At 44.6% G+C, this 19376-nt stretch overlaps 1 long non-coding RNA gene across 1 annotated transcript in view; it reads left to right on the forward strand.

Annotated features, from left to right (window-relative positions):
- The window catches only part of LOC309593279, a 62842-nt gene that overhangs the window by 38061 nt on the left and 5405 nt on the right, over positions 1-19376 (forward strand). The window contains exons 2-3 of the long non-coding RNA XR_014228747.1: positions 10580-10744; positions 17997-18084. This is a non-coding gene — a long non-coding RNA (uncharacterized lncRNA). The remainder of the gene's footprint in view (positions 1-10579; positions 10745-17996; positions 18085-19376) is intronic.

The following is a 19376-nucleotide window of genomic DNA, read 5'->3' on the forward strand; positions in this document are numbered from 1 at the left end:
CCAGTTCTTCCTACTGTGAGTCTTGCTGTTTCCAAGCTTTATCATCTGAAAAGAATAATTCCAAGTTCGATCTCTGCTCAAAATTTTGGTGCCAAAGAAATAGTGCTGTTTTCTCGCAGTGTCATTGTCTTCCTTAATCTCTTCCTTATAATGCAAATCTTCTCATAATTCAAAGACCCACTAATTTTCTGGTAAACTTTCTATTTCCAGTAGATGTAGAGAAGATTTTAATTCCTTCAAGCCTCATTTCCAAATTAAACGAGGCTTAAGTGATCACACTGTCTGTCTGTGACTGTCTTTATCTGTCTATTTTTTTTACTCATTCCTCACAACCTCTCACTCCCAAATTAATTTACCTGAAAGAGATGCAGAGATCTTAAATATGCTAGGCCCCAACAATTTCCCTGGACAGAGAAGACAATTTTTCAGTGTCTGCACTGAGTCAAAGTTTCCTAACCTCACCCCTTGTTAGACGGACAAAAGACAGTCCTGCAAAAGGGGTGCATAAATGTCTTAGTTGTAGGGAAAACTCTGATTGGCGTTCACCTGTTTTTATATGCAGCATAGTAAATTCAGCAGACACAAATACATAGGAAGCTGGAATTCAGTCATCCCACTCCTCACAAAGCTACTTTTAATGAGTTCAGTAGATGGTTTCAGGATTCCCCGGACATGCTCAGTGCTACCTGGCGTGTGAATTTGTGTGTTCCTTTCTATCACCTCAGGCCAGGCTGGATTTACATTTCCTGTTGCATTTTCTCACGTGACACATCTGGGTCATGCCTGACTCCAAAGACGTTTTCCACTGAATATTCACACTTTTCCCATTTTGCTTGTGTTCTTGAGCGTAGAGTGTCTTTAGCAAAGCAATTCATTCTGTTTAAGTTTCTATGTCCATGGCCACCCCTCATAGCAGGAGGGAAAGTAACCAGCAGTCCTCAGAGCCAAAAGAAGACAAGCCCAAGCTGGCATTGCAGAGCCTTCTTGCTTGATGGGTCCCTACAGAGTTGTTGTCTGCAGTGAGATGAGGAGGATGCCTACCTACTTCATGGACAATCCAGTGGTTAAGTATGTGAGTTGCTAGAGGTTTTAAATAATCTTGAGAGAGAGCATTTGCAAAACAAACAGATTGTAAACAGTATGGAGAGTAGGGAGTTGTGAAAGCCTATGTTTGAATCCTTGCTGTGTTTGACCTTGGAAGCTCACTTCCCTTACAGTGTCTCAGTTCTCCAGATGCAAGCTAGGAACAGTAACAGCTATCTGTGTCTCTTGCTGTTAGTGGAGGAAGATGAGATGTGGGGAAGAATCACCAAGTAGTGTTACTGTTCTGTTAAAGAGAACTGGAGTTTAGCAGGAATGACTTTCCAGCACCACCTAATATTGAAAGGAATGGTCTATCAGGCTAGTAGAGCTTGAAAGTCCTTCCTGGCTACATGCATGTATGTTCACTGAGTGTTACGTTTTCTGTTTGATTCAATGTGGGAACAGGGCCAACCTTGGGCATAGAAGGAGACAATAGGGAGCTGGTAAAAGTAAAACCGGGCATGACACCCCATCCCATTCTTAATTCTATGCTGGGCGTTAATCTTTTCCTTACTGCCAAGTCTTGGACTACAACAAAGGCAGGAGGGCAGCTGCACTGAGCAGAACACTAATTCATTGAACCTACTCCTCACAAAGCCTGACAGAGGTGATTGCTTTTGCAGCCCTGCCTTCCCCAGCTACTGCCATTGCCCTGGTGACCTCCTCCTGTGAAGATGAGGTAAGCCCCAGGAAGCGATTTTTATTCTCATCTGCAGGATGGCAAAGCTTTCTGTGGAGTCTGAATCTGGGGGAACACTGTGAAGGGTCTTGGATGCTGTGGGCCTCATCTTCTGGACTGCTCTTTTCTTTCTGTGTTAAGGCAGTGTCCCACAGTACCCTTTGGTAACTACTAGGGCAGTGTGGGACGAAGTCCATGATCTTCCAGAGCTCTACAATCCACATCCTCTTACAGCTCTTCTGCGCTGGCATCCAGTGCTGACCTGACCCTGTCTATTGAATTCAATGCACTGTGGAGCAGCTGAAGCTCTTAGCTAACTGGAGAGAAACAGCTACCCCTTTGTCCCCTGCCCTCTTCTGCAGGAACCCAGGGAAGATGAATTGGTCTGTTGACTGAGAGCAGAAGTAACTTGATAGTTGTGTGCTTCTCTGGAAAGCAACCGCATTGCCCTGTGCCCACGTCTTGTTATGTGCCGGCTTCATTGCTCTGACAGCATGAAATATGTTTGGTTTTTTTCCTAATGCTGTTATCATTTATCATCCTCTTGTAAAGCCAGAACCCGCTGCTCACCCGCCCTCCCTCTATGCTAGGTTTTCTGCTCCCCTTCCACTCCTGCCCTGGTAGGGAAACAGCTTGTATGCCAGAAACAAACTGTCTTTCCACTGGGTACTAGAAAAGACACCCTATCCTTTCTGCTCCCTGAAGTGACTGCTGTGACCAATGGTGATGGTTTGACTGGCTTTCAGCTCTTGGGCTTTGGAGGAGCAACTCCAGTCATGGAGTGGAGACCTGATAGCTGATCAGCTGATAGCTGATCTTTATCCCCTATCGATGGTAGCTGGTCCTGAATCTGGGGAACTCTTATACAGCTGGTGCCTGTGGAAGGACATAAGCATTCAAACACTAGAGATGGAGAAAGGGATGCAGTGTGCAAAATCCCTACCCTTCAGCTCAGTGTAAGTCCCTCAAAGCTGCTTGGGCTATAGCATGCCTGTGTCAGAGCTGTGGAATATGTGGGGCTAGAACATAACTGAAAGAACATCCTGCCACCTTCTTTCTTGCATCTGTGTCCCAAAATAATCCACAAGCAGCCCTCTAACTGCAGATCAGTGGTCCATCAGTTTCTGTGGACAAGCTGAAATAACTCAGAGGCAAGCAGAAAGATCTGTTGGGACTTGGAGATGACAGGGTGAAGAAAGGAGACTTAGCATTCACCCCTTCCTTCCTGCTCTGGCAATGATTTCAGAAAACAACAACCTGAAGCTTGCAAAAATGTAGTTTGGTGCTGGAGGTATGCAACATGCTGCTGCCATTTGTGGTGTAAACATGAACTGTGCCAAATGATTTGTTTCTCCTCCCTTCCCTGTCTTGCTCTTGGTTCAGCAGTAATGGTGAGCCTCCTCTCTAGAAGCCTACAAGCATTGTACTGTGTTTCTAGAAATATTGTATACACACTGTATGGGACTCCTCAGCCCATCTTGGAGAGTCAGGCTGTAATGGTAAGACTGCTTGCAGAAAGACCAGCTTTGCAAGGCTTTTAATGATGTGAGCTCTTTTTTTGGGAGGACTGGGTCTGGTGTCCTCTTAGTGGTTTAGAGGTGCAGGTATTACAAATCTGCAGCTGGGTTGGTGGCACAATCTCTGATTTCAGGCTCCTCATGAACCAGGTTGGCCCTACACTATTAGGTGTTTTCTAGGAGAGCAAAAGTTGCACTTCACTGACTGGCACATCTGGACAGTACTTTTCATACAAACTCTTTGTAACTCCATATTGCTTGCCAGGTGGAAGTGCAGTGCTGAGAATTGTTGCATTAAATCAGCTCCCTAACACAGCACTAGCTTTACTCTTGCTAGGCTCAGAAGGATTTTGATAGGTATTGGACTCCAGGCAGAAGCCTGTTTTGGTATGAAATCTTCCAGTAAGCAGAATGATCTCACTCTGTGGGCAGGCCATCGTCCTTTTCCTATGCATCTGCCAGAGCTGCCAGCATTAGACTCTTACTATCCTTATTTATAGAGCAATATAAATGTTCTGAGCACTTTACAGATACATAAAAGAGAAGATTCCCACTCTGCATGGAGCTGACAGTAACTCTGCAAGGAGCTGACAGTAACTCAGATGTACAGGAGTCATGGGACAATAACTCAAGTTCTGAGGAGGGCAGACATGGTGAAAGAGGAGCTCAGGGCAGAAGTCTTTGCAACAGGAGGCTGTAAGAGGAGGGAAACTATTGGCAACAGTTTGGTGCAGGAAGCACGTGTGGGTGATGTGGCCAAGGTGATGATGGGAGAAGCTAAGAGAAGGTGACAAGGTAGAAGGCTTAGGAGTTGGCTGAGAAGGGGGAAGTGTAGGCAATAAAACTGCTCTCAAGGGATGGATGAAAAGCAACCTAACTAGCAGTGCTCCATTCCTTTTCTGCTCCCAGCACTGAGAAAATTGAGAACATCTGCACCCTCCCCACTCTCCTTCTCCTACTGCTCTGGCTGCTGAGAAAGAGAGGGAATGATGTTAATGACTATCATTAGCAGTACTTACAGTTCATCTGCCAGGAAGAGACAAGGGCTGCATTTGCCAGAGAAGTTCACTTGTAGTTGCTGCTACTCACTCCAGCCAGCACCTTGCCTTCATGCCTTAGATAGAGATTACCACCACCTGAAAACCATTCTCGTGCAGTCACAGGTAGCCCAGTGCTGGGATTCGTGCTGTCACTTCTCCAGGCACTGGCTATGGGCATTGCAGGGCTGCCACCATCAGCCTTGCAGAGCTGGCACAAGAATTGTGGTGTTTTTTCCTCAGTGAGTATCGGGGCCTGTGTGTAATGTGTCTCCTTCATGATGTAGTAAGTGAATCCTTGTGTTGTTTCTCTCTGCAGCTCTCGTTTCCAGTGTCAGCTTGTGGGTCCCTAGGCTGGATGCAGACCCCTGTTTTAGGTACATCTAAGCTTAACAGCAGAAGAGTTGCTTTTTTTTTTTTTTTTTTTTAACCTTTCTTTTATGGATCTGTGTTCGCTTGTGAAGGGAGTTACAGACTGCAAGTCAGCAATGTCTCCTGTCCAAGTCAGTGCGTGTCATCTGTGCTGACCTTCCTTCACAAGTGTGCCAGTGATTGTGGAAGAGGGCTGCAAGGTTTTGCTTTTTTTTGTGTCTGTGGTAATGGGCAACGACTGCTAGACAGAAAGACACCCTTGCCCCCCCGCCTCGCCTCCCCTGCTGACTTTGTGCCCTGTTTGGGGCTAAGCACTTCTGCTGCCTTTTATTAATCTTCTCCTGGGACAGCACTATCAGCGGCCCATCAGCGTTCAACATGCCCTCAGTCAGTAGCGTTAACTCGATTAGGGCAGTGAGGAGTGACTTACAGGGGAAGCTCTTCTCCACAGGCAGTATTTGCATACAGTGATTGATGCTGATACGTCCTCTAAACACATCCACATTTTGCATTTTAAACAAAGCAATTGCTGTAGAACTGCTCCCTGTCAGTCAGAGGGATTCCCAGTGCCAGCATAGGACGTACCTTCCCTTTCTTAAAATGGTCTCTCTCTTTCCCAAAGAGGACTCTCAAGTGGGATGAAGAGAAGGTCACTGACTCCACCTTATGTTTGGAGGGGAAGAGACAAAAGCCTGCTGCGTGTCTTGGCTTGTGAAGTTGCTTGTGGACAGTTCTGGGCTGTGTGGGCAGTGTCACGCAGTCAATGGGCTTCCCACCAAGAAGGTCAAGCTTGAATGGGACACATAGTCTGAAGCCTCCTGTGTTTCCTTCAGTCTTTCCTGGTCAGATTTCAGGCTCAGGGTAGGCTTCCCCCACATTCACCAGCATTTCTCAGTCTTGGGAATACATGAGCTGGCTGGCACCCATGCAGCACTGAATATATGTGTGTATTATCCACAAGTATTATGCATATGTACAATATATATTATATGTATGTATTATGTAGCTATTATGTGTGTATACACACACAGATACATATATATGTATATAAAAAAAAAAAATCCACCTTGCAAGTTGTCCAAAAAAGCAAAAGATACCATCTTTTCTTCCAGTTTCTGCTGGGGATTTTATTGGCAGGACATGTCCAAGTGAAGTTCTGATTTGGAGGTGGTGTCCTGAGCCATGTCTTTCTCTGAAGAGGAGAGTGTGCAAGGGAGGCAATGAATGAGTTTAACTTCTGTTTGAAGGAAGGGCAAAAGGAACAAAATTAAATCTGTGGTGATACTGCTGGTATTTACCAAGGGAACACACCTCGCTTTGTAAAGGCAGCAGTTGTTTTATCTTCTTTATTATATCCTAAGTGTTTCCTTTCTTTCAAAACAAAAGGAAATTTGCCCAGAAAGTAACCCTCTTTGAACAGCAGCAGGGACTTTTCTGTAATTCAGGCTGCAGGGTTCCTTGGAGCAGGCACTCAGTCCTCTCCTTTGTCCATGAAGTGCAGGGATCACTGAGGAGGCTAAATAAATAAAAATCATTTACATAACACTGCCCAGAGGTCCCAGAAAGAATGTCTCCTAGAGGCTGCCAGTGCTCTTTGCCTTCCAGGTGCTCATGGCTTGCTGCACTGTGAGGGCTTAACACTTCCAACAAAATTCAGAGGCCTGTTGGCACAGTGCTCCAGGGATACCCAGAAAAGTTTTGCTTAGGCTTAGTATCCTGTTTTCACCCATTCCTGTCATTACTTTCTCATCTTTGTGCTTATCTCAGAGGACTTGCAATGTACTGCTGGTTGCCCATTTCGTGCCTGAAATCTTTGTGGTTTTGCAAAGCTAGGCACTTCATTATTGGGCTCATGCTGTCTGGCTCCATAGATGTGGGAGCTCTATGGAGAAGGTGGCCCTTTCATCTCCTGCCATACCATATTAATTTTGCAAATGTGACAAGCTCAGCTTTGCAAAAATAACATATTGCCCACGTCTTGTTCTATTTAATATTGTATTCAAATGGTCCAAGTGCTCAGTGACATGGGCTTGGGGAAACGGCTCTGCAGACTTCTTTGTCACTTGACTGGCAGCTGGCTTCCAGAAGTAATTATAGCTGTTCAGTGCCGTGGTACACCAAACCTCTTGGGGATTAGTGAGGCATCAGGTGCACAGTGACTCAGAGGCAAGAACAGAGATGCTCCAGTTGCCAGGCCATAAAGGCCATAAGCTTTATAAATCCTAATATCCACTTGGACTTGGGACTAAAGTGAAAAGAAAGCATTGCTGTGACCTTGCAGAGGGTGTTCCAGTTTTCCAGAAACCCAAACAGGGAAATTCAGACCTTAGGAGTCTGAAAGTGAATTGCATTGCCATCGTGTGGATGCATGGAAGCTAATGTCTACTCAGAAATATTCTGGGACCCTAGTTTCTTAGTTAGAAAGGAAAACAAAGTCATGATAGCTATGAAAGTTGTTAAGTCAGAATGCTTAAAAAAATGTGGAGTGAAATTATAATAACAATTTAACTATGGTAGTTTCCGAGTAAACACTGAAGTTAGTCTGATCAAAGTGATACGGGTCATTAGTATGAATTATAGTCTAATGTGTTCATTAATGTCACTACTTAGTGACATTTGGTGTTAGAAACATTAAGTACTTAGAAAATGAATATGCAAGATAGATAAAGTAGTACAGGATCAGCATGATTCTTTGGTGCCTTCTTCAGGGTGGTGTTTCCAGACACCAGACTGTATGAAGAGGTATTAGGTAAAATTCTATCTCCTCTGCTTGAACAATAAAAACTGTTAAAACTGATAACTTGTTAAGTTTCTACTTAAATAAATGTGATTTTCTGTAGTAATTACAGTACCAGAAGCAAACCTGCCAAAGTAATGAGTGTTAATTAGGCTATATGTAATCTTAAACTAATCTAAATCAATAATTGCTAGGCAAGAAAGGGTAAGTTTGCAAATACTCATGGCGCAATGATCTAAACAGAAGAAGCTAAACTGTAATAGGGTCTGTCTGTGCACCTTTAGGGCATGTCAGCTGCAGGCTGGGTGCCTCTGTGCCTCCAGCATAGTTTTTTTCAGGACACGTACCAGAGCTTCTGGGTTTTCTGATTGGGAGCCCCCTGCCTTTAGCCTCTGATGTTTCCCCACAGGCAGGAACCCAGACACATTGCCTGGCTGTCCCAGAAGAAACCCATGCTGGTTTGTGTCGTCTTCTTCAAGCTCCCCTGCTCCCAGTTCCCTGAGTGGAGCTTGCTCTGTATTTATGACCTGTTTTGCTCCTGGGTGTCGCATCCTGGCTGTGTCCTCAATAGCCTGGCCATACCTTGGCCAGCATCTTTCGTAGGTCACTGCTTCCTCCCCTCTACTTGCTCAGAAAAAGGAGTTGTGCTGCAATATAAAAGAATATTCTGAATTGGGGTGTGTGTGGGGGGGGGTGTGTGGGGGGGGGGTGGTGTGAGTGTGGGGGGGTGTGTGTGTGTGAATGCTTATTTTCAGGGAAAGAGTTTCCAGGCACAGAACCAAGACACCTGCTGGATCATTCTTTTCTGTGTATCTTCCCAAGAAAACCAAAGAGATCATCTGGCCTTTAGTCCCATCCTAAGGCTCCATATGGATCAGGCATCATATGGTGCAGTTCATGTAGAAAACTCTTTGCTAAAATGTTCTTACAGGCTGTTGCATGGTCTTAACACGGCAAAGCCCAGTTTGCAATAGTTCCAGTAATTAGCCTCCTAGAATATATAGTTCTTATCTGTTAAAATTGGGATGAGTGAGGGACCAATGCTGTATCACTAGGACATCAGGTATGATTTCTGCTATTGCCGCTTTCCTCTGTAGTACCCACAATGGCAACAGTTAGTACATGAATAAATACAAATATTTTGCTCATGCAGTTTTTCCCAGGACAGAATTAGGTGGAATGGGGGAGGGTGAAAAGCGATTTTTCTGTAGGACATAGCCAAATGCACAAAAAGTAATGAGGAATGATCTAAGCAGGAGACTTCAGAGGAATCAACAGGACTTTTAAGGTACTGAGGAGCAGTGGAAAGAGGGCAAGGACACTGGAGCAAAACTAAATGAATTCTTTGTGCTAGTCCTTTCCTGTGATTCTAATTTTACTTGATTATTCAACCAATTTACCTGATTCAAAGTAAAGCTCAGTGGTCTGTGACTCCCCAGATCACCCCATATGCCTTTTTTAGAACAACTTACAGGATTTGCTACCCTTCATTACTCCAGTAGAACAGCTGATTTTAATGAGAGAATTCATGTTTTTAGCAGCTCAGCCACTTCCATCCCAAACCCCTACAGATCTCTTGGATGTACACGGTACACTGCGCTGGTGATCTGTTATTCCTTAACAGTTTGTTCTAGCATCTGCTCTCCTGACACTTCAGTCTCAGAAGGTGTCTCATCTTTATTACTTGGAAAGGGTAATTCTGGGAGAGAGGTCTCTCCAGCAGGTCTCTCTCTGGTGCAGTCTGGCACAGAGAAGCACTATCTTTTGATGTCTGGGTAAGTACTTGCCTTTAAGGCCTGGTTCTCCAAGAGAGACTTTCTTGTGTGATGCAGCGACACTTATAGCCATCCCTTCTCCACAAAAAAAAGTACTAGGAACACATGAACGTGGGAGCAGGAGGGAACCTGTGGCTCAAACAAGTGTATACAGGTTGAGCTGCATTTCAAAGGTAACCATAGTTTTTGCTCCTCTACCTCCTGCTGGGAAGCTGTCCCAGAACTTCTTTACTTTGAATCTAATGCCCCTCATTCCCTCTGCTTTGGATTCTTTGCTTCTGGCTATCAAACCCCAGATGTGGGGCAATAGGTTGAATTCTGCTTCTCAGCCAAAGAGATGATGATTCCCAGAGAACAGAGCATGTGGTGAGGGTATGGGGAAATCTCTTGCTGATGAGAAAAATATCTTTCAGCTTTTCTGTTGGCTTTGAAGAGTGCTGGGCTCTGCCTGCCTTATTCAGATGGACTTTTCTCATCCAGCTCAATATTACTGTCCCATCTGGAAATATGGAATATGCAGTAAAAACACATAATAGCTGCCTGTCACCCCTCCTGTATGTGGGAGTCTGATTAAGCTTTGTTGACGTCTTCAGGAAGTCTTCAGCTCCATTGATACTGAAGCTCTGAATTGACACGTTCTCCCTTTCGCTATGTATTTTTTCTTCCCTTTCTTTTCCTGCATCTACTTGCAAACCAGGAGAAATCACCCAAGATTCACTCTAGGAAGAGAAGGAACGGAGCAGTCATATTGAGGGCTAGGGTGAGGAACGAGGTAACATTAATGTTTTCCATTGTTCATGGTTGCTTCTCTCCTCCTTTGCCTGGAGCACGTTGGCCTCCCATTTGCGTACTGCACTCTCACTGATGCAAGGGTTGATGGCGAAGGTAGGGCAAAAATCTTCATGTCTATGTCATGTTTTCCTCCCAGGCTGATGAATGGGAGACAGGCAGTAAAGTTAGTTATGCCAACTATTTAAGGAACAAACTGTGTCATGTTTTATCTTTGTTGTGCTTCTCTCTTTTCTCTTTGAAAGCTCAAAATACATCTAAGCACAAAGGCGGAAGCCTTCCTAGTCATGAGAAATGATCCAGCAGAAATAAGTGGTACCTATGGTGTGGACTGGCAGGGAAATAATATTATGCCCACGTCTCCCCCTTCCCATTAAGCAGTGGAGGTTGGGGACTGTGAAGGGAGAGGAGTAACAAAAGTAAGATTATTTTTTTAACCTGTTTAGCAGCAGTAACTGTGAACCATAAGGCTAACTGCAAAGGGTGTTTGACTCCTCAGCCAAGTCTGAAGCACAGAGATGCTGAGATGCTGCTTAATGTTCTTTCTGTGTTATCATTAGATCATATTTTTTCTCTCCTTTTTGTTTCAGAGGTACTACGTGTTCCCGACTTGCAAGGTAGCTAGTTACTTGATGAGTGCTCATGGAAGAGATGATTATCTCATTTCTCAATCATGGCTGGGAAGTCACCAGGACGCTTCTGTGAAGGACATCTAGCCAGCTCTGCTCACCTTGTGAAGCATTGTCCCTTTGCAGGTTAGCCCCTCTCCCTTGGCATAGCACAGCTGAATTACAACTACTCATAGACATAGCCCAGACAGTTTCTGTTGCAGTTTCTGTTCTTTGACTCTTTTGATCTTTGAAAAGAGTAATGCTTATCTGCCAATGAACAATTTGCACTGTGGAGGGTGCAGGGCCAGACTCGGTGAAAAGGGCATTTGCTGTGATGACCTGCGTGAGAATAAATGTAACCAGCAGAGTATGGAACCTGGTACCAAGGAGGCGACAGTGTTTGTACTTAGCATGGTATCTCACTGACAACTTGGGCATAATTTATTTATTCCTTGTAGTGGGATAAATAACACGCACAGCAGTCAGGCAGCCATAGGTAGCCTGGTACTATCTTTGTTCGTGAGAATGTCCAGAAAATTGACAGGAGTAACTTAGCAACCTGCTCGGGGACACACGGCAATCACAAGCTCAAGAATGAGTCATTGATGCCCCCTTTTGTGGATGTTCCATGTGAAAAAAAAAAAAAAAGACAGTTCTTGAGTCCCGGTCCAAGCTGATTCAGCCAATGCAGTGATTAAGTCTCCCAGAATTTGAGAGCTCCCAGGTATCACTTATCTGAGGTTTCAGCCACTTTTTAGGATATATTCATTTGCAAGCAACATGCCCTGTGGAAAAAGAGGTGAGCTAGGGGCCTGCTTTATGTGCGCTGAGCAGCCATGGAACACAAAGGAGACTCCTGCCCGAAATGGTCGCAGTAAGCAACAGGTGGCAGAAGGAAGCGCTGAGCTAGAACGGCGCAGCGTGCTGGGCAGCGGGGTTAGCCGGCTGCAGTGTCTCTTAGAGTTCAGAATATACTTGGGGTACGAAGTTTTTCCTCTCACGCAGGTTTACTCTGCCTGCAGCACAGGCTGGCAGGCTCAGGGGAGAGCTGCAAAACTGGGTCCCATTTGCTTTTCTATCAATTAAAATTTTACATAAGGTTTTCATAGTTATGATAATAGCCTTATCATTTTGTAACCCCAAAACATTTTATTTGCCTGTCTACTGAGGTTTTGTTTATCCCTTGCTCATTTACAGCTGATAGAGTACACGGGTCCTAAGGTAGTCCAGGCATTCTCTTTTTCTTTTGAAGAGGCAAGGTAGCCTCTTGATTCAAGAAAGCTGAGAAACAGAGCTCAATGTATGTCCAGGCTTTGTTCTTTCTTTTTCACTCCTTGTTTCTCTCACTATTACATTCCCAGGCACATTTAGAAGGTGTTTATGATTTATTTGTAAAATGTTTTATTTTCTGTGATCACTGAGTGTCAACGCGGTGATGTTTCTATAATTGCTCTAACTCAGTTTGGGCTAACAACTATTTTGCCAAGTGAACACAGCATCACGGGAATGCAGCTTTTCTGGCTCAGCGCTGGCAACACCGCACATTGCTATGTCCTACCCTGCTGCATGGCCTTGCTGGCTTATGCAGGCAGGATTTTGAGGTTCTCTTGAGTTGTGCACTGGAGCCTGAAGTGAGTGTGTTATTTCATTGCTTTGGCATAGTTTGTCTAATTAACTAGAGCTGTCACAGAAGCTACCAGGATCTAGTCTGACTGTGGACTGTCTTAGGCCTGTACTTCATTCCTGTCTGCAAATGTAAGCTTGAGAATGAAGGGGAAGGATAGCTTCACCCAAATGGCAGTAACAGTGTCATTTTGCAAATGCCCTGCTGTAGCCCTCCCCTTGGTTTGGTGAGCGTCACTTCAGTGGCACTGCATTCCTTGCAGAGCTGGAAAGCCAGGACGTCTTAGCAGAGCCTCAGCAATGGGAAACAACAAACCTTGACTGGGGTGACCCTCCTTCCAAGTGGAAGGTATCCACAACAGTGAGCTGGCTGCTAGCCATGGGGGGGGCTTGTTTTTAAGGGAGCTGGAACAGTCTATCCCACAAGGGGTTTGGAGCAGCTCAGTGTGGTCGACTGCCACAGGGGACTGAATATTTACTGGTGGCCTCCCCACCCACACGGGCGGTGTGCCAGAAACAGGACAGGAGGAGGGAGGCTGGAGAAAGAGAGGCTGTCGCGGTAGTGAAGAAACCAAAACATGTCAAAGATTAACCAGGGAAACAGGCTGGATCATAGCAGGTGCCTGATCGTGAGAAATCATAGAGCTGCGGTGGAAAGAAGTGCGCAGAAGCAACAGCAGCGATTTAGGATTTTCTGCAGCTAGAAAAAGTGAGTCTGAGCTAGAAGTGCTCAAGGCAGTGGCAGAGCTGGGGATAGCACCCCAAAAAGCTGATGCCTGTGCTAATGCTGTTCCCATAAGCATCACTCCTTTAGGACACTGCTGAATTTTTATGATGTGATGAGAAAAACAATGGGGGAAATGACAAAAACAATGGGGGAAATAAGTGATTACCCCAGGCTTCGTTACAAGGGTTCATTAGATTGAAAAAATATCTGATGAAATTGTACTTCCTAAGGCTGACCCAAAGGATCATTGATTTGTAGTAGCATTAACCACTGACAAAAAATATAAACAAGAGTTTGGTTAATGTGTTTGAGTTTAATAATGTAAATTGTAATAGAAAATTACTTGCAGCATTGACTGCTTTCAGTGTCGCGCTGGAAAAAAATTTACAATGCTGGAAATGTAATTATTGAAGGTGATTATAATTTTGGCGTCAGTTAAATCGTTTTCCTTCCAAATATAACACTTTTCACTCCAATGAGATTATTCATAACTTATGTATTGCACTTGACTTAATTGGCATATGGTGTAAATTAACCCCACTCAAAAACATGATTTATGTGCTTTGTTCTAACTGATCTATTAAATGCAGCCTTGTTTTGTGTTGATTCTTGCCAATTTAGGCAAAGTGATTTCAGTTTGCTCTGTCCTGGCTTCTCCTTATCTGATCACTGCCCTGCCTTTATTATTCAACAACTGCAGTTACGTCGAGGATGTGTGATAAAGCTTATTGAAAATGTAATGCCAGATTCTTGAAATCAGAGAACAAAATGTATAATAATTTAATTCATCAAAGTAATGCACTTTATTGTGAGACTTTTTATAGAATGGCCAATGTGCTGATTTTAAGCATTTAGAAAAGCAAGAGATTGGTATTTCTGAATTAAGCAAGCTGGGATTTCTAAACAGAAATCAGCTCCTTATTGTGCAATAGGAAGGAATACATAAAAAAAATCTGTTATTCAATACATCAAGGATTGCATTAAAATCTGTTTTTAAAACACTCATTTGTGTTATAATAAAAGGATTATATCAGAGAAAGGCCAAGGTGCCTTTTTCGTTTCCTCTGTTTGTTTCAGATGGATGAAAAAGTGAAAAAAGATCTTTTGGGGAGAAGGTTGCATCCATGTAAAGGAGGAAGGATTCTGATCTTTTATTGTTATTATTGGTAGGAAAATATGGTTTAAATAGGCTAATCTTGTTTCTAAGCTATTTTGAAGGTAAATGTGAACTCCAGTAGTGCTGTGAACGAAAGCATAACTAAGAAATGCAATGAGTATATACATTTGTGTGTAGATAGCTACAGAAAGAGAGGTTTATATCTGTCTTTGTATCTCAGATAGGGACTAGGTTTTTGTACTTGTCTTTAAAGCATCAAGATCAAGTGGTGGAAGGCAGCCATTTGCCTTTCTCATGGTCATATTTTTCTAACTTAATTGATGCAGTGCGTACCCAGTGAAGGGGTAAGGCTGGCAGCTCTACTTCTTCCCTGAAAAGAAATGACTGTGGGTGAAATCGAGAGACCTAGAAGATTGTGAATGGTAGGGAAAAGTGAGCAGGGGACTGTTTGTTTTTTCTTCTAATGCAAGCTGTAGGAACACGAAATAGGATGAGCTGATGGCATGTTCAGAACAGGCAAAGGAGACGCTTCTTCGCGCACTGATCCATGGAACTCATGGCTGCAGGGTGCTGCGGGGGCTGAACGCTTGTTGTGGTTGAAAATGAGACTGGAGAAATTAATGTAAGAAAAATCATTGGGGGTTGTTCAATGCAAAGACCTTATCTGTAGCTCAGGTAGTCCTTGATCCTTAAATCACTGGAAGGCTTAATTATACCTCCTTGCCCTGTTTTTATGTTCTTCTCTGGTCGTCTGCTGCTGGCCACTTTAGCAGAGCGGGGGCACTGGCCTGAACGGTCCTGTGGCCTGAACCAATGCAGCTGTTTCTGCGTGTGCTGTGCGTGCTGCCAAGCGATGGTTGCAGTCAGCGTGTGACTGGTGAGATTTACGAAGCGCTCAGTGAACCACTGAAGTCTTTAGCAAATCTGTGATGTGTCAGTGTAGCTGTTGTGTGTCTTCTCAGTTTTTCTTACAAAAGATGCTTCGAGCCTTTGGCCGGTTCTGATCTTTCCTGTGACTTCACTCCGACTTATAATTATTTGGATGCTGCTACTCCTAGAGCTGAAGACTTTTCTAGCCTCACCCAAGCCCTGTGGAAGGAAGCACACAAAGACCAGAAGCACGATGGGCCTCTCAGAGCTGATTAGCGCTAATGTAAAGAGACTCGCTGGCTGCAGTTCTTTTCGAGCAAGGCTGTTGTTTTTGGCTGGCTGGCAGCAGTGTTTTGGATCAGGGCTGTTGTGTTTTGCTCAACCATCCTTGTGCTTTCTAAACCCAACTCGCATTAGTCGCTTACCAGCCTCTGTCTCTTCTGGGCACCCAGCACACTGCTAGGCTAATCCTCCTGCTCCCCAGGCGCAGGTGTTCAGGTTTTACCATGGTCTCATTTCAAACCGGTTGCAATGGGAGAGAATGTCTTTGTAAAGAAAGCCAGGCACGCAGCACAACCTCTCCAGCTCTCTGTCACTGGAAAGTTGAACACTGAAGTTTTCTGTACATCAGCTAATATTTGCTTTGATTCCCTGTGTGATACCTTAGCCTGAAAGAGAAAAATCTTGTTGGTTTTCATTTTATTTTGTGTGCAGGTAGCCACAAACAACTACTGCAATCGTGTTTTAACATTTGGAGCTTAAGAACATATCCCAGCAGTTAAACATGAGAAACAGGAGAGACACGTGTATAGAGAACTCAACATTGGTTAGTAAAGAAACCTCCTTCCCTCCCCAGCTAATCAGAGAAAACAGAATATTTTTCTAGTATTTCCTGTGAAGCTCTTCTGTAAGAGGAAATTTCAGCTTGTCCTCAGTTTCTCCCAATGCTCAGTGTGCTTACTATAAAGATACCCCCCCCCCCCCTTTTTTTTTTTTAATTCCAGCGTGAGTGAACACTAGTAAGGAAAGTAAGGGAAGCCTTGAAAAACCTAGGCAAAGCAGAAGGGTGCCCAGGAAATGTAAGGAAGGCAGCTGCCACTTAGAGGTAAGGGACTGAGGCAAGCTTATGTCCCTCGAATGGTGTTTGAAGAGCGACCAGTGGGGCCCGGGCTCTCTGTAGTCCTCTGGCTACCCGTACTGAGCTCTCGACACTGGCAGCTCCAGCGCCACATAACCTTTTCAGAACCCTGAAACTGCTGCCTTTCGCAAAGCCAGAGATTGACTCCCCCTGTGCTATATTTAACCCGAAGTACAGTCCGTTTCTAAAGTCCTACTGTGGTGGCCAAATCCACACCTTCTGTGAACGGATGCAATGTTCAGAGGGCCTAAGCACTCGGTGCAGGTGGGCTGTGGGGGAGACTGTGAGCTGCCTATGTCAACTTTGGAAAGGGATTGTGTTAGTTCAAAGATTGAGCCTGTCACAGCGTGGTGGTGACTGTGGGGCTGGGGGTAGCTGTTGTAAGTGTACAAAAACCTTGCTTCACCTCCCTCTCCAGCTCTGTGCTCATCTTGGTTTTTCATTCAAGCTCATTTCTAGCCCATCGCCTTTCCTACTGACCACCACAAATTCAGCCACCTCCTCCTCCTGAGGGCAGGCTGAGCGGCCTCTTGGTTGCCTGGTTTGGACGCAGCATCCCAGTGAGCGCCATTGCCTGGAAGAAGGACCTTAGCAGTGTTGGCTAAGTGAGGCGCATGGAGATGGCAGTGCTTACACGGGGTGTGATGCTGTCTGCGCTCAATAGAGTCAGAAGCAGAATAAAAACCTGGGGTCCTTGTTTCTCACGTCTCTGCCCCAACTACCACAGCGCGTTTCCTTCTGCTTTCTCAAGCAGACATGAGCTCGCCCTCCTGCACCGCCTGACCACCAGATCAATGCCAATGCCATGACTTCAGCACTTGCACCCACTTCATAAGCACGGGGCAGCTGCTGCAATGCTTGCAACACTCATGATGTCACTGTTGGGTTTCAGCCAGTGGTCTATTTTATGATTAGAGATTCTGTTTTTCACTGGAACAACTTCAAGGCTTTTTCATTGCTAGCTCATGTTTATTCCTTGCAACAGTGTAGAATGTGGAGAAAATGGGTGAGTGGAAGAAACAGACCAGTCCGTGGCAGAGACTGACAACAGTGCCGGTCTAACCAGTCCTCAACAAAGCTAATCTCACAAAAACTCAGAAGCTTGCCGAGAATTTCTTTTTCTGGATATGGGAAAACACCAAATGAGTGTTTCTAAGTGAGAGGGCTGGGGCTCTCCTCCCCGTCGGCAGCACGCGCCAATCATGCCTTCCCCCAGCCCAGCCTCTTCCGTGGGGCTATGTGCATCCCGAGGGGCAGAACGGAGCAGCTCCTAAACACAACAATAAACATTACTCTGTCTGGGTTAGTTTTTACATTTCTGTGTTTTATTTCTTGTTTTGTTTGAAATGACCTGTACCACAAGAATACAATTTATTTAACAGGTTTTTTTCTTTTTTTTTTTTTTTTTTTTTAAGGAGCAGATAATAGTTAAGTAGATACTGTTTATTTCACTGACTGTCTATAATTCCCTGCATCATTCTCACAGCCTCTGTCTCTCTGGCTTCTCCACATAACCCAGCCACAAGAACAACAGAGTGGCCTTTGGCCATATGATTATAGCTTGTGGACACAAAGTGGAAGCTCTTTTTCTCAGCTCCGATAGGTAATAAAAGCTCAACAAGTTACATTCTAGGGTCTTTCTCAATGACTTTCCCCTCTAATAGCTGCTTACATGTTTCTGGTGCAGCATGTTGTATTTTATATATTTGTAATAGCTTAAAAAAAAAAAAGATGACTTAGCTTACAAAGAGAAAAATAATGCCCCCTTAGCATGAGCAATACTGCAAGGTTCTGATTGTTGTGGGGGAGTTTCACAGTTTTGCTGCGAGGTGTAATGCCCAAGTTTCCCCAGAAACCTAATTCTGTGTGGTATTTTACCTTTTCTTTAATTGATCCCCATGAAATCTGTTTTGCATTACAGGCCAGACACCGCTGTTCCCAGAGAAGAATGTGCCCAAAACAGAAGAGCTGGTCACTTGGGAAGAACTGCCTTTTGCAGTAGCTGACAGGTACGTGGTTTCTGTTATCTGCACATGCAAATCAGGGGTGGAGCTGCTTTTACCACAGTTGCTGGACATGGGCTTCATGCTTATTCACTGTCACTGATACACTTACTTACCTCTACAGCTTTGCTTTTCTGTAAGTGATAGAGCCTGTTTGTGCCCCAAAGCTCAAGCTCCATCATCTTTTGCCCCACGTAGAAAGACAGCTGGGTGGCACTGACTCTGTGACTCGTATCTTAGAAATGAACAGCATAAAGCACACCGACCCAGAACCCGTTTCCTAGTTCATGTCTCAACTTCCATATCTCCAGACCTTTTCTGTAAGAGACTGTGAGCATTCAAAGACCTAAGTGGTTGCTGAAGCCCCAGTTCCTACTTCAAAGCACACTGAGAGGACTACACTAAGATGTTACCCTTCTCTGCAAGGCCAGCTCACTGCATAGCTGGACATGCTTCTCAGGTGTGGCAGCGTGATAGTACTTATGATCCACAGCAGATGAGAATAAATGGGAAAAGATTCCTGCACTGGTCTGAAGGGCCCAAGAGACCTGACCTGGTTCCCAATATAAGATGGTACAAGCCTTTTAAGGGTTAAATCTAGGCAGGTGTTTCTGTCCCAGTTCCTGGGGAAGAGTTTGCATTCCTTGCTTAAAGAGATTAATATATGCTAATTACTGTCTGGTTCAGTTCCCATCCTATTTCAGAAGCAATGCAAACATTTCCAGGCATATTATCTTCAAGCAATGAGGGATATCCAGATGGGCTCCAAGGTTATGCAGCTGTAATGGCGAAAGAAGGTCCTGGAAAAAAAATGCATTTGGTATCTTGATATTGTTCTGCCAAGGCAGGAGTTGCCTCCATACCACAGCCCTACTCTAAATAGCCAGCAGTCTCTGCGGGCTAGAAGCTAGCTCAGCAGCTCTCCATAATCATGTTCTGTAGATAGTTCTCCCTCCCTGTTCTGGAAAGCAGGCCCAAGTCCAAATACAACAAAGCTGGAAAAGCCTTTCTTTTTTTTCTTTTTTTTTTTTTTTTTTCTTTTGTAAGTAAGTGACCTTTCCAGCCAGCATCCAACAGAGTAAGAATTGCTTCTTAGGATCTTTTCAGCCCATTTTGGGACAGCTACCTTTTCACAGCAGGTCAGGAGACAATGATGTGCTGTGGCTGAGCTGGGTGGGAGTCAGCAGGGAAGCAACAGTGATCAAGTGAGTCAAACTTACAGGCGATAGCGCAACCCAGCGCATTTGTGAAAGCATTTATGCCACAGCCAGAAAGAGTTGCCAGGGTGCAGCACATGG

The sequence above is a fragment of the Platalea leucorodia genome (genome assembly GCF_965183815.1).
Source record: "Platalea leucorodia genome assembly, chromosome: 7".
NCBI lineage: Eukaryota > Metazoa > Chordata > Aves > Pelecaniformes > Threskiornithidae > Platalea > Platalea leucorodia.